The following is a 14,012-nucleotide window of genomic DNA, read 5'->3' on the forward strand; positions in this document are numbered from 1 at the left end:
CCCTTCAGCACAAATTGCACATACCAACCAAAATGCCCAATCTACGCGAGTCCCACCTTTTTATAGTTTAGTTTAAGGATACAGTGCGGAAACAGCCCGCTGAGTCTGCGCCGACCAGCGATCCCCGTACACAAGCACTATCCTACACGCTGGGGACAATTTACAATTTTTATCGAAGAGAATTAACCTACAAACCTGTACGTCGTTGCAGTGTGGGTGGAAACTGGTTAACCCGGGCAGGGAAAACCCACTCAATGATGAGGAGAACGCACAAACTGTGTACAGGCAACACCCATAGTCAGGATTGAACCTGGGTCTCTGGCGCTGTATGACTGCAACTCTACCGCTACGCCATCGTGCCGCCCCTGACCACGTTTGGCCTATATCCTCTAAACCTTTCTTATCCATGTATCTATCCAATTTTCTTTAAATGTTGTCATAGTACTTGTCTCAACTACCTTCTCCGACAGTTCATGCCACATACCTACCACCCTCTGTGTGAATATAATTCCCCTCTCACCTATAATCTATGTCCTTTGCTTCTTGATTCCCCTACTCTGGGTACAAGACTGTGCTTGAATCCTATCTATTCCCCTCATGATCTCATACACATGCATGATATTAAAAATGTGAAGCAACAATCTGAAAAGTAATAAAGAATATGGTTAACTATTCACTCCCACGGGGATTTCTGAGGGTTAATTCTCACAGGGATTTTACTTGGTCTGCTGATCACTGAGTTTCTAGCTAAACCAGACCACGATGTTGCAAAAAGTAGAACCACTATTGTAATCTTGGGTTGGTGGGAGGAGGGATATTTAAATAAAATTGTGAATATGTACAATAAGAAGATCAGGAGATTGAAAAGTACTGGAGTAACTCAGCGGGTCAAGTAGCATCTCTGGAGAACATGGATAGGTGATGTTTCCGGTCAAGACCCTTCCTGCTGAGTTAGTCCAGCACTGTGTGTCTTATATTTAGAGACACGCTATTTAAATGTAAGAAATATGTATTAACAACAGAGCAAACAGATCTTATTGTGTAGGAAGGAACTGCTGATGCTGGTTTACACTGTAGACACGAAATGCAGGAGTAACTCAGCGGGATAGGCAGCATCTCTGGAAAGGAGGAATGGGTGATGTTTCTGCTCTGTGACCTGGGTAGGTGCTGCCTCTACCCCCTCCCCCTCCCTCTCCACCCCCCCCCCCCCACCCCCCCTCTAGCCGTGTCTGCGCAGTTGGGGGCTATGCGTGAGTGGATAGGGTGGGGGATAGGGTAAAAGGAGCGATTAATAATATTAATATAATATGGTTAGTGTGTGTGTGTGTCTGTCTGTCTGTAGCTGTGTGTGTGTGTGTGTGTGTGTGTGTGTCTATAGCCGTGTGTGTGTGTCTATAGCTGTGTGTGTGTGTGTGTGTGTGTGTCTATAGCTGTGTGTGTGTGTGTGTGTGTGTGTGTGTGTGTGTGTGTGTGTGTGTGTGTGTGTGTGTGTGTGTGTCTATAGCTCTGTGTGTGTGTGTGTGTGTGTGTACGTGTGTGTGTGTGTGTGTGTGTGTGTGTGTGTGTGTGTGTGTGTCTATAGCTGTGTGTGTGTGTGTGTCTATAGCTGTGTGTGTGTGTGTGTGTGTGTGTGTGTGTGTGTGTGTGTCTATAGCTGTGTGTGTGTGTGTGTGTGTGTGTGTGCGTGTGTGTGTGTGTGTGTGTGTGTGTGTGTGTGTGTGTGTGTGTGTGTGTGTGTGTGTGTGCGCGCGTGTGTGCGCGCGTGTGTGCGCGCGTGTGTGCGTGTGTGTGTGTGTGTGTGTGTGCGTGAGTGCGTGCGTGCGTGCGTGCGTGCGTGTGTGTGTGTGTGTGCGCGTGAGTGCGTGAGTGCGTGCGTGCGTGCGTGCGTGCGTGCGTGTGTGTGTGTGTGTGTGCGTGTGTGTCGCCGAAGGCTGCCCCCCGCAACGTTGAGGGGACGGGACCCAGTGGGTCCCTCTTGGTCTATATGACAATAAAACACTCTAGACTTGACTCTTGAGAATCTTTGTCATGATTGGGGTCTCTGTCAAATATACACCATGATGTACTGTACTTTAAAACATTAAAGCCTGAAAATCTCTTGCCCTGTGCAGATATTTGGAACACTTGTTTCAAAAGATCCTGCCTTCACAGACTAGTTTACGCCTCCTCATTGACGTTTTGATAATAACCAGGATTTAGCATTTTCATGTCAACTCAAAGGATCATTTTCCTTACCGCCTGTGTCAGGATTCACACTTTCTTTCAAAGGACAGGGAAGAGGCGAAAATTTCACATGACTCAAAGTGAGATTTCATTAATTTATGAGGCCATTGAAGGAAGCTATGCTGTCTCAAAAAAGTCATTCCAACTCTTTGAAGTAGAAAGCAAGGGGCAATAATTTTCTGACCAGAGTTTCCTTTCTTAAGTCCCCTCTACACTGACTGATGCAATATTACGGAATATTGCCAATTTTTGTTAAAATAAATTTCGTTTTTGTCTGAAAAGTAATTTTTCAGCAGTTTATCTTTCTGATTCTTATCTCATTTTGTTTGGTAATGTTTAATCACATAAAGTTAAATCAAATAAGTGCAGAGATCTTACTGGAAAATAAAATAATTGCAGCTACTAGTGTAGGAAGGAACTGCAGAGGCTGGTTTAAACTGAGGATAGACACAAAAAGCTGGAATAACTCATTGGGGAAGGCAACATCTCTGGAGAGAAGGAATGGATGAAAGAAGGATGTCGTTTCGGGTCGAGACCCTTCTTCAGTTCACACCAGTCTTGACCTGAAACGTCACCCATTCCTTCTCTCCAGAGATGCTGCCTGTCCCGCTGAGTTGCTCCAGCTTCTTGTGTCTATCATTGCAACTAATACATTGGTATTTATTTTGTAGGGACTGTCACTTGTTCTATTCAGCGACGTGATTTTCTTTATTTTTCCATATATGTGTATTATTCCATATTTATCAGAGATATATATAACTAGATCTAAATCTAAAAATACAACCACATAAATTGATTTTTTTGGGTGATTTTTTACTGTTTTGCATCATTAGCGTACAGTTTGTGCATTTAAAAACAAAGGTCTGATTGATAAATTGCCACAGCAACAGGATAGGGGATCTTGTCTTCCATCATTCAGAGCCACCCTTGTTAAAGCACCGATATCACAAATGTATATTTGTATGTATGTATATTTGATATAATTGTAAAATAATTGTATGGATTCCCCCTATTTTTCAATTTTGAACATCAATAAAAACAGGTCACAGGGAGAACGTACAAACGACAGACCCGTAGTCAGGATCGAAAACGGGCTGTGATGTGAGGCAGCAACTCTACCACTCACCACTCTGCTGCTTATTATTACTCACTATTACTAAGAATAATTACTATTCTTTCGACATAAGAATTATACCCTCATTATGATCAAATGGCACAATTCATAAAGCTAATTTCTTTCTAATTTTTATCTTAACATGATTGAAGTTGAACATTAGCGAATGATAAAGTGCATACTTGATATCAAAGTACTATTGGGTGAGTTCCACTAAATCCTACAAGAGATAATGCAAATTGAAATAAAAGTGTAACCATTGAAAAATAATTCTCTTCAAAGAATAAAGTGATTTTGAGAAGCACAAAGAACATTCTTTAGTATATCTTTGGTCAGTGACTTCCTGAACATTTGGAGGCTTTTGACTCAATTGACCGATGAAGGTTCTAAAGACTTAGTGACAAAGACACTGACATCAGTCTAACGAGGGAAAGTTGATAGTTTGGCTAATTGCCACATAAATCAGAGAAGAAGGACTGAGAAGGAGGTACTTTTCACACTGAAATAAGACTAAAGAAGTCTGTTATAAACATTTATTGGAGCCCGCACACATAGTCAAGCCTATTATCCAGTCAAATACATGGCAGACAGCTCAATTGATACTCACAATAATGGACCCTTTGCTGAAATGTAGATCCAAAGAATTATTCATGTTTTATTGAAGATCTAATTATGTCTTGATTGTGCATTGAAAAAAAATGCTTTAAAAATATGGGCAATTTAAATGGTAGATTGTTACATTAGTATTGAGTTTGCTGGCAAGCTATTTGTTATTTACTAAATAGAATATCTTGTTTTATGTTATTTAGATGTCTCACAGTGATGCCAAATGAACGTGTTAATGTTTAGATTTGCAGATTTACATGGAAAGTTTAATCCTGTGATTGAATTAAAATGTAATGATCTGCCTCTGCTGCAGACAGACGCTGAAATGCAAGCCAACGCGATTTGTTTTTCTGTGGGGATGTTGTGCTTAGTATTGTTTAGGGAAGTGAAATGTTGGAGCAACCTGATAAAATAATCTAGTGAGGCCTACGAAAAGTAAAAAGAGTATTGAGACTCAGGTCATGCCAAGTAATAAGGCTTTCAATTACAATGCTACAAACCTGCTCCTCATTTTTTACATTATATCAACAAAAGTGCAGTTCTGACCTTAAAGGTATATTAGAATATCCGGGAGCCGTTCTAAGCCAAGGAGGAAAAGTGATAGGTCTCTTTGAATAAATTCATGACAATATTTTAATCCAGAAAATAATGTTAATTTAAAGAAAGCAAACACTCCACATCTAGTTTGCTTGCAACCTATTTGCTGTTTCCTAAGTAGAATATCTAATTTAATGATATTTGGACTTTAGTTTAGTTTAGTTTAGTTTGCCATCACTTGTACCGAGGTAGTGAAAAGATTTTGTTGCGTGCTGACCAGTCAGTAGAAAGACAATACGTGATCACAATTGGCCCGTTAAATGTATAGATACATAAGGGAATAATGTTTAGTGCAAGGTTAGGACAGCAAAGTCCGATCAAGGATAGCCCGAGGGTCACCAATGAGGTAGATAGTAGTTACCACATCTGGGTGAGTGACAGAGTCCACCCCTACTTCATCAATCCAGTGCAGCCTGTAGCAGCAATCTACCTCATCAAGTAGTGGGCACTGGGCCTTCACAAGATAAATATAAGACATTCCAGATCTCCTTGGCCCATGATCAGACTTTTCAAAGACTTGGAATTTGAAAGATGGCACCGAAACGTGGTAACTCTCTGCGTACTGTTCCAGAAGAGGATCTGTTGTATTCACATATAGTATGATTTAGATTAGTTTAGTTTAGTTTAGAGATACAGCGCAGAAACAGGCCTATCCGCACATATCCTACACGCACTAGGGATAATTTACACATACACCAAGCCAATTAGCCTACATACCTGCACGTCTTTGGAGTGTGGGAGGAAACCGAAGATCTCCGAGAAAACCCACACGGTCACGGGGAGAACGTACAAATTCCATACAGACAGCACCCGTAGTCGGGATCAAACCCGGGTCTCTGGCGCTGCAAGCGCTGTAAGGCAGCAACTCTACCGCTGTGCCACCATGCTGCTGGATTTGACTGGATAGCATGCAGAACAAGCATTTCTCTGTATCTCTGTATACATGACAATAAATCAACGAACCAACCAACGGACATCCTTACTCCTAGTGCATGCTTTGTGCTTCTTTCAAGCGTTTAGCTTTCATTTACAAGCCAAGTTTGCAACAAGGAAACATTCACGGACATTCAATAATCAAGAGTGCTTAATTGTCATTTGCACTTGGAACAGTACAATGGCATTTCTACTGGATACAACTTTACAGACACAAAGAAAGACTGGCTAGAGATGGTACACCACCTGAGCAGACAGTTAAAGTGGGAGATTGCAGAGGGCTTGCGCCAAAAGCACCCGACTGCAGAATCTTGGTGCACACAAGGCTATGGTGCTGCTGTGATTGGTCGAGTGTACAAGATCTTCCAAGATTAGCTGTTGTCACTAGCAGACCAGAGGAAGTAGACTGGACTGCAGAGTGTGGTGCTGTGTGTAAACAGGAATTAGGTCAAGGCTTCGGACATAGAATTGGGGTTAGCTGGCGGTTGCGTCGAGATAACGGGCTGGGATCCCTCAGTCAGTCTGAAAGGATCAGGCTGGAACATGGGTCTTGTACAGAGTAGGAGAGGGAAAGACAAAGTGCTGAAGGAACATACCAGGACAGGCAAAATCTCTGGAGAACATAGATAGGTGACATCTCGGGTCGAGATCCTTCTTCAGACTGGTCCCCAAACATCACCTATCCATGTTCTCCAGAGATGCAACCCGATCTGCAGAGTTACTCCAGCACTTTGTGTCCTTTTATGTATGAACCAACATCTGCAGTTCTTTGTTTCAACAATTTGGGTGGACCAAACTGGAAAGATTGCAGTGGTTCAAATCAACACGTCACTATTATCTTCTCATGGACAAGAAATGTTGACATTGTCAGCGATGCATGCATCCAAGCAATGAATAATGTGCAGACACCAAGTGTAGCTAGGCCTCAATTATATACATTGGGCCTTATTTTTAGTGGTTGGCCAAATATGGAAAAATGTTCTTGGGAATTTAGGCTTTGTTTTATGCAAGCCATGTAACATTTCAATGATCTCCCAGCCTGTAATTATTTTTCTATCTGGTCTTGCACTGTTAATTCATCACTGTCCCACATGAGTAATGTCAAGTGTTTTATTTTCATATGTCTCAGAACAACGGGTGCTTTCTGTACGGAGTTTGTACGTTCTTCCCGTGACCTGCGTGGGTTTTCCTCAGGTACTCCGGTTTCCTCCCACACTCCAAAGACGTATATCGGTTTGTAGGCTAATTGGCTTGGTAAATGTAAAATTGTCCCTAATGGCTGTAGGATGGTGTTAATCCCAAATCTCGTTGCACTTATGTATAAAATATATTATTATTATTATTATTATGTGCCGGGATCGCTGGTCGGCGCGGGCCCGGTGGACCGAAGGGCCTGTCTCCGCCCTGTATCTATAAATAAACTAAACTAAACAATGAAATTCTTACTTGTACCAGCATAACAGAATATGCAAAAGTACTCTGTGAAGAATATAATAAATGAGGAAAAAAATCAATATATAAACACACACTGTCGCCCTCTCACCCAGGTCTACAAAGGACTGGTAGAGAGCATCCTCACCACAGGCATCACGGTGTGGTATGGAAACACCACACAGACAGAGAGGAAGGCTCTGCAAAGAGTCATAAAGACTGCAGAGAGGGTCATCAGAACTGAACTCCCCTCCATGGACACAATCTACACACAGCGCTGTCAAAAAAGAGCAGCGAGAATCATTAGAGACACACTACATCCAGCTCACTCCCTGCTCAAACACAAAAACTGCACATACAAGCTCAGGCACAGACGAGCGGACAGTATCGCCACAAATAGAACACGCTTTTTTAAGAGCTTCTTCCCTGCAACAGTGAGACTCTTGGCCAAAACACAACAAAATGAACTGATGTCCTGATATAGGGGTTGTGCAAGTTACAATGCTCTATGTGTCTTCTGTGTGTCTTTTTAAATTTAAATTTTTTTTTTTAACTTTTAATTTTAATTTTTAACTTAACTTGACTCTCTGAATAGCCGCACAAGAGTTCCTATGTGTGTAAGCACAAATGGCAAATAAAGTTTTTGACCTTTGACCTTTGACACAAATTTTTTTTTAAATGGCGCAAAAATGGCAGCGCAATTGCAGTGAACTATTGAACTTTGGAAAGGAAGCAGAGATGAGTTGCTGCCTTACAGCGCCAGAGACTCGGGTTCAATCCTGACTGCGGGTGCTGTCTGTATGGAGTTTGTACCTTCTCCCCGTGACCTGCGTGGGTTTTCCTCGGGTGCTCCGGTTTCCTCCCACACTCCAAAGACGTATATCGGTCTGTAGGCTGATTGGCTTGGTAAAACTGTAGATTGTCCTTTGTGTGTGTAGAATAGTGTTAATGTACAGAGTGATCGCTGGTCAGCGTGGGTTTGGTGGGCCGAAGAGCCCGTTTCTGCGTTGTATCTCTAAACTAAACTAAAAACGATAAAGACAAAACCAATGCCCCAAAATCGATGTAGTTCAGAGCTTGTAAACATTGATGAAGTACTACAAGTACATAAGAACATTAAAAGCTGGTGCAAATATATTGATCATGTGTGTCTCACTCAACGTATAGACCTGTTTTTGTAGCCTTCCATAAGCTAGATCAAACTAGATATCTGTGTTTCTTCAACTGTTACTGATACTTTATAACACTTATATAATAGCGATAGTGGGCCACTCGGCCCCTCGAGCCTGCCCTGTTATTCAATACCATTATGGGTGATCATCCCCAAGCCTTCTCCACATTGCAGTTTCCTCTCCCCTCCTGATTACCAGCATATCAGGAAAAAGGGGAAACACTATTTAGATGTTTGCACTTCTACAGTGTTAGTCTGTCCAGTGGTGGTGCGAGAATTCTTTTTCCACAGCTGACTACGTCAATCAGGAAAGCACAGACAAATTCAAAGCTCGATTCACAAAGAAATGGATAACATTAATTTATGCTCCCACTCCACTGCGGCAAGCCTCAACGACTTCCGCCCAGTTGCACTTACCCCCATCATCACCAAGTGCTTCGAGAGGCTGGTCCTGGCACACCTCAAAAGCTGCCTACCCCCCACACTGGATCCCTATCAGTTTGCCTACCGCAAGAACAGGAGTACGGAGGATGCCATCTCAACGGCACTTCACTCCGCCCTCTCCCACCTCGACAACGGAGACACTTACGTAAGAGTGCTGTTCATCGATTACAGCTCAGCATTCAACACCATTATACCATCAAAACTGATCACCAAACTCGGTAACCTGGGCATCGACCCCTCCCTCTGCAACTGGATACTGGACTTTCTAACCAACAGACCCCAGTCTGTTAGGTTAGACAAGCACACCTCTTCAACCCTCACCCTGAACACCGGCGTTCCACAGGGCTGTGTGCTGAGCCCCCTCCTCTACTCCCTCTTCACCTATGACTGCACACCTGTACATGGTACTAACACCATCATCAAGTATGCAGATGATACAACGGTGATTGGCCTCATCAGCAACAACGATGAGTCGGCCTACAGGGAGGAGGTCCAGCACTTAGCAGCATGGTGCGCTGACAACAACCTGGCCCTTAACTCCAAGAAGACCAAGGAGCTCATTGTAGACTTCAGGAAGTCCAGGGGCGGCACGCACACCCCCATCCACATTAACGGGACGGAGGTGGAACGTGTTTCTAGCTTCAGGTTCCTGGGAGTCAACATCTCCGATGACCTCCCTTGGACCCACAATACCTCAACTCTGATCAAGAAGGCTCACCAGCGTCTCTTCTTCCTGAGGAGACTGAAGAAGGTCCATCTGTCTCCTCAGATCCTGGTGAACTTCTACCGCTGCACCATCGAGAGCATCCTTACCAACTGCATCACAGTATGGTATGGCAACTGCTCTGTCTCCGACCGGAAGGCATTGCAGAGGGTGGTGAAAATTGCCCAACGCATCACCGGTTCCTCGCTCCCCTCCATTGAGTCTGTCCAAAGCAAGCGTTGTCTGCAGAGGGCGCTCAGCATCGCCAAGGACTGCTCTCACCCCAACCATGGACTGTTTACCCTCCTACCATCCGGGAGGCGCTACAGGTCTCTCCGTTGCCGAACCAGCAGGTCCAGGAACAGCTTCTTCCCGGCGGCTGTCACTCTACTCAACGACGTACCTCGGTGACTGCCAATCACCCCCCCACCCCCCGGACACTTATTATCACTTATTATTATTTATTCAAATCATTTGCTATGTCGCTCTTCCAGGGAGATGCTAAATGCATTTCGTTGTCTCTGTACTGTACACTGACAATGACAATTAAAATTGAATCTGAATCTGAATCTGAATCTGAACATATTGAAAGGAAAATGTTTGGATATTTCTTTGAATTCATTAACACAGGGACAATGGGGCTTGTTTTCTCCTTCAGTGGTGGAGGTTCCATGATTGTCGATCAATATGTTTATTGGTTACTTCATGCATGGGAGCATAAATTAACATTCAAAATCCATGTCAAATAGCAAAATAAGTCACGTGTGTAACATTATATTGCACATCACGTAAAGTAAAAGTGAGAACTTTCCAAATTTGCAGCATTTGTGAACCTGGTATCGGGAATGTCCATGTGACAGCATGACAAGACAGCTGACAGGAGGGGATAGACCCCGCTGGAGCTGTAAAGGGTTAGCATCACATTGCAGCAGTGGCGAAGTTTGTAAACAGTGTCGCTACACCCCGAAAACGCCATGACAAAGAAAAGAAAGATACCCCTAGAGTCTGCGAGAGTGATGACTGACAGATGGTTTACCCGGCGACAGACCATGGAATGGAAAAGACTATGAGTAGCATTAGCGCATCAATGAAGGACAGTGGCTCAGTGGTAGAGGGATAGAAGCTCCGGGTCTGTTCTAGTGGCTGGCAGAAAGTAAAAACAGCAAAGGGCCTCAGAATACAGCAGGGAAGGAAGTGGTGCTTGTTAGAGGGAGTGCAGAGAAATCGCATTGAGCGGTACTTCTTAGGAAGTCAGTCAAGTGAAGTCCAGCGATGGGTAGAACACCACAGTTTGCAGGATATCATGACCCCTGTTGCTGATGAGGGGGGAACAAGTGCTATAGAGGAAGCTGTAACAAGGTGAGCAAAGGCTTCTTCGGCTCCAGGGCCGAATGGAGTCCCTTACTGGGTATATAAAAGTGCACCTGATGCGCTTAGATTGTTGTGGAGGCTCTTGCATATAGTTTGGGAGAAGCAGGTCATACCAAGGGTTTGGCGTAGAGCAGGGGGGATTTTCATTCCCAAGGAGAGTCTTCAGTTAAGTCAGTTTAGGCCTATATGTCTCCTAAATGTAGAAGGCAAGATTATCTTTAGCATAGCGGCAGAGGCTGGCAAGTTATTTAGAAAGGAACAGGTTAATAGATACCACAGTGCAGAAAGTGCAGGATGCTCAGTGTAATCTGGCACCAGATTCAAGCAGCCAAGCTCGAGAACAGATTTGTATGTAGTGTTTATGGACCTGGCAAATGCGTTTTGGATCTGGGCCACATAGTTTTATTTGGATTGCTTTTGATTTCTTTAGAGCTCCAGGAGCAATAGTAAATTTAATGATAGCATATTCCCAAGATGTCCAAATGTGTATTCATACAGCAGACTTTACGACAGCATGGCAGAGACTAGCGATGGGCGTTATGGCAGGGTGTACTATTTCCCCGTTAGCGTTTACAATGGCGATGGAGCTAGTGATTAGAGTATCACGGTGGATCATCGGCAGGGAGAGACGTCCCCCTCCAATCAGGACCTATATGGATGATATGACCTTGGTAACCACAGCATTAGCTTGTACAAGAAGGTTGTTGGAGAAGTTAAATGATAATCTTAAATGGGCTAGATTGAAGAATAAGCCGGGTAAGTCATGGAATATTTATTTGGCAAGAGGAACGGTAGTAAAGAAAATGTTCTGTGTAGATGAAGAAGAAATCCTGTCTATAATGGAGAAACCAGTTAAAAGTTTGGGTAGGTGGTATAACTGGAGGTTGGATGACTCTGAACAGGTTCAGCAACTTAGAAACGATTTAAGAAGGAACTGCAGATGCTGGAAAATGGAAGGTAGACAAAAGTGCTGGAAAAACTGCTGCGGGTGCAGCAGCATCTATGGAGCGAAGGAAATAGGCAACGTTTCGGGCCGAAACGCTTCTTCAGACTGGAAAGGATGTTCCTGATGGCTTAGAAAGGATAGAGAAGTCAGGGCTTCTAGGCAAGTTGAAGTTGTGGTGCTTGCAGTTTAGGCTATTCCCTAGATTGATGTGGCCATTGACAGTATATCTAAGGTGGAAAGGTTAGAGAGATTGGTTAGTTCATATATTAGGAAATGGTTAGGAGTTCCATGGTGTCTTAGTATGGGAAAGGTATTCTCAATTTACCATTGTCTAGCCTAACAGAGGAGTTTAAATGTGATAAGGTGAGGTTAGAGTTACAATTATTCAGGAGTAAGTTAGTAATCTGGTGCCAAGTGTAACTAAAGGGAGGAAGTGGAATTCAAAGCAGGCAGTGGAAGAAACACAAGCAGCTGTGAGGCATACAGACATTGTTGGTAGGGTGCAGCAAGGTGAAGGTGGCTTAGAGCTCAGCACTGGGATACCAGTGTGGAGTAAGGCAGGTCCAACAGAGAGGAGGACATTTGTTGTCAAGCAGTTACATCATTAGGAGGAAGCAGTGAGATGTGTAAAGGCATTAGCTCAGGTTAAACAGGGACAGCGGTTGAACTGGGGAAGTGTGGAGAAGAGGAGGTTTAGCTGGAGGGAGCTGTGGTGTATGGAGGCAGGTCATGTAAGGGCTATTTATGATGGGCTGCCATCACCGCAGACCCTCAAACAATGGGTAGGTGGGGACCCGGCGTGTCCCTTGTGTTGTTCAGAGGTGGCAACATTGAGGCATATTTTGTCAGGATGTAGGACTAGTCTTTCTCAGGGTCGGTAAACTTGGCGGCATAACCAGGTGTTGAAGTGCGTAGCTGCAACAATTGAGAGGAGAGCACAGGTGAATTCAGCAGGCATCAGGGCTGGGTGTGTAGCAATTCATTTTGTCCATGAGGGAGAGAAAGGTAGAGGGGGGAAGTTTGCAGACAGGTACGAGTCAGGCCAGTTATGGGGTGCCAATGATTGGGAGATGCGGGTAGATTTAGGAGGAAAGCTTGATGTTCGGCAGGAAATAATCACTACTAGTTTGAGGCCTGATATAGTGTTATGGTCAGTTAGTCAGTGGATAGTGTATTTTATAGAACTGGCAGTGCCTGGGGAGAACTTAGTGGATGAGGCTTATGAAAGGAAAAGGCATAGATATGTAGAGTTGGCAGTAGAAGTTGAGCAGCGAGGATATATCATATTGTTTACAGTGAACTATGTTTACATATTCTGTTGTGCTGCAGCAAGTAGGAATGTCATTGTTCTATCTGGGACATGACAATAAAACACTCTTACTCTCTCTCGACTCTCTTGACTAAGTCCGGTAGAGGTGGGTCTAACTCAATGAAACATCAATGAAGGGAGGTGCCCACTTGATAACCCTACTTGCATCTACAGGAGATGGGGGGTTTTTTTAAAAAGAGAAATAATTAATATGTAGGTAGCTGTTTTTTTTTGCATATGGAGTCATTTACTGTAAGTTGGTGTATTTAGTTAGATAATACTTTGGTTACGGGCTTTGTTTTCTTAGTTGAGCGCTTATGTTGAACGATGTGGATAGAGAACTGGCTGCAAACAGGAAGCAAAGAGTAGGAGTAAACAGGTCCTTTTCACAATGGCAGGCAGTGACTAGTGGGGTACCGCAAGGCTCAGTGCTGGGACCCCAGCTATTTACAATATATATTAATGATCTGGACGAGGGAATTGAATGCAACATCTCCAAGTTTGCGGATGACACGAAGCTGGGGGGCAGTGTTAGCTGTGAGGAGGATGCTAGGAGGCTGCAAGGTGACTTGGATAGGCTGGGTGAGTGGGCAAATGCATGGCAGATGCAGTATAATGTGGATAAATGTGAGGTTATCCACTTTGGTGGCAAAAACAGGAAAGTAGACTATTATCTGAATGGTGGCCGATTAGGAAAAGTGGAGATGCAACGAGACCTGGGTGTCATGGTACACGTCATTAAAAGTAGGCATGCAGGTGCAGCAGGCAGTGAAGAAAGCGAATGGTATGTTATCATTCATAGCAAAAGGATTTGAGTATAGGAGCAGGGAGGTTCTACTGCAGTTGTACGGGGTCTTGGTGAGACCACACCTGGAGTATTGCATACAGTTTTGGTCTCCTAATCTGAGGAAAGACATTCTTGTCATAGAGGGAGTACAGAGAAGGTTTACCAGACTGATTCCTGGGATGTCAGGACTTTCATATGAAGACTGGATAGACTCGGCTTGTACTCGCTAGAATTTAGAAGATTGAGGGGGAATCTTATAGAAACTGACAAAATTCTTAAGGGGTTGGACAGGCTAGATGCAGGGAGATTGTTCCCGATGTTGGGGAAGTCCAGAACAAGGGGTCACAGTTTAAGGATAAGGGGGAAATCTGTTTGGA

The sequence above is a fragment of the Amblyraja radiata genome, chromosome 13 (assembly GCF_010909765.2).
Source record: "Amblyraja radiata isolate CabotCenter1 chromosome 13, sAmbRad1.1.pri, whole genome shotgun sequence".
Taxonomy (NCBI): domain Eukaryota; kingdom Metazoa; phylum Chordata; class Chondrichthyes; order Rajiformes; family Rajidae; genus Amblyraja; species Amblyraja radiata.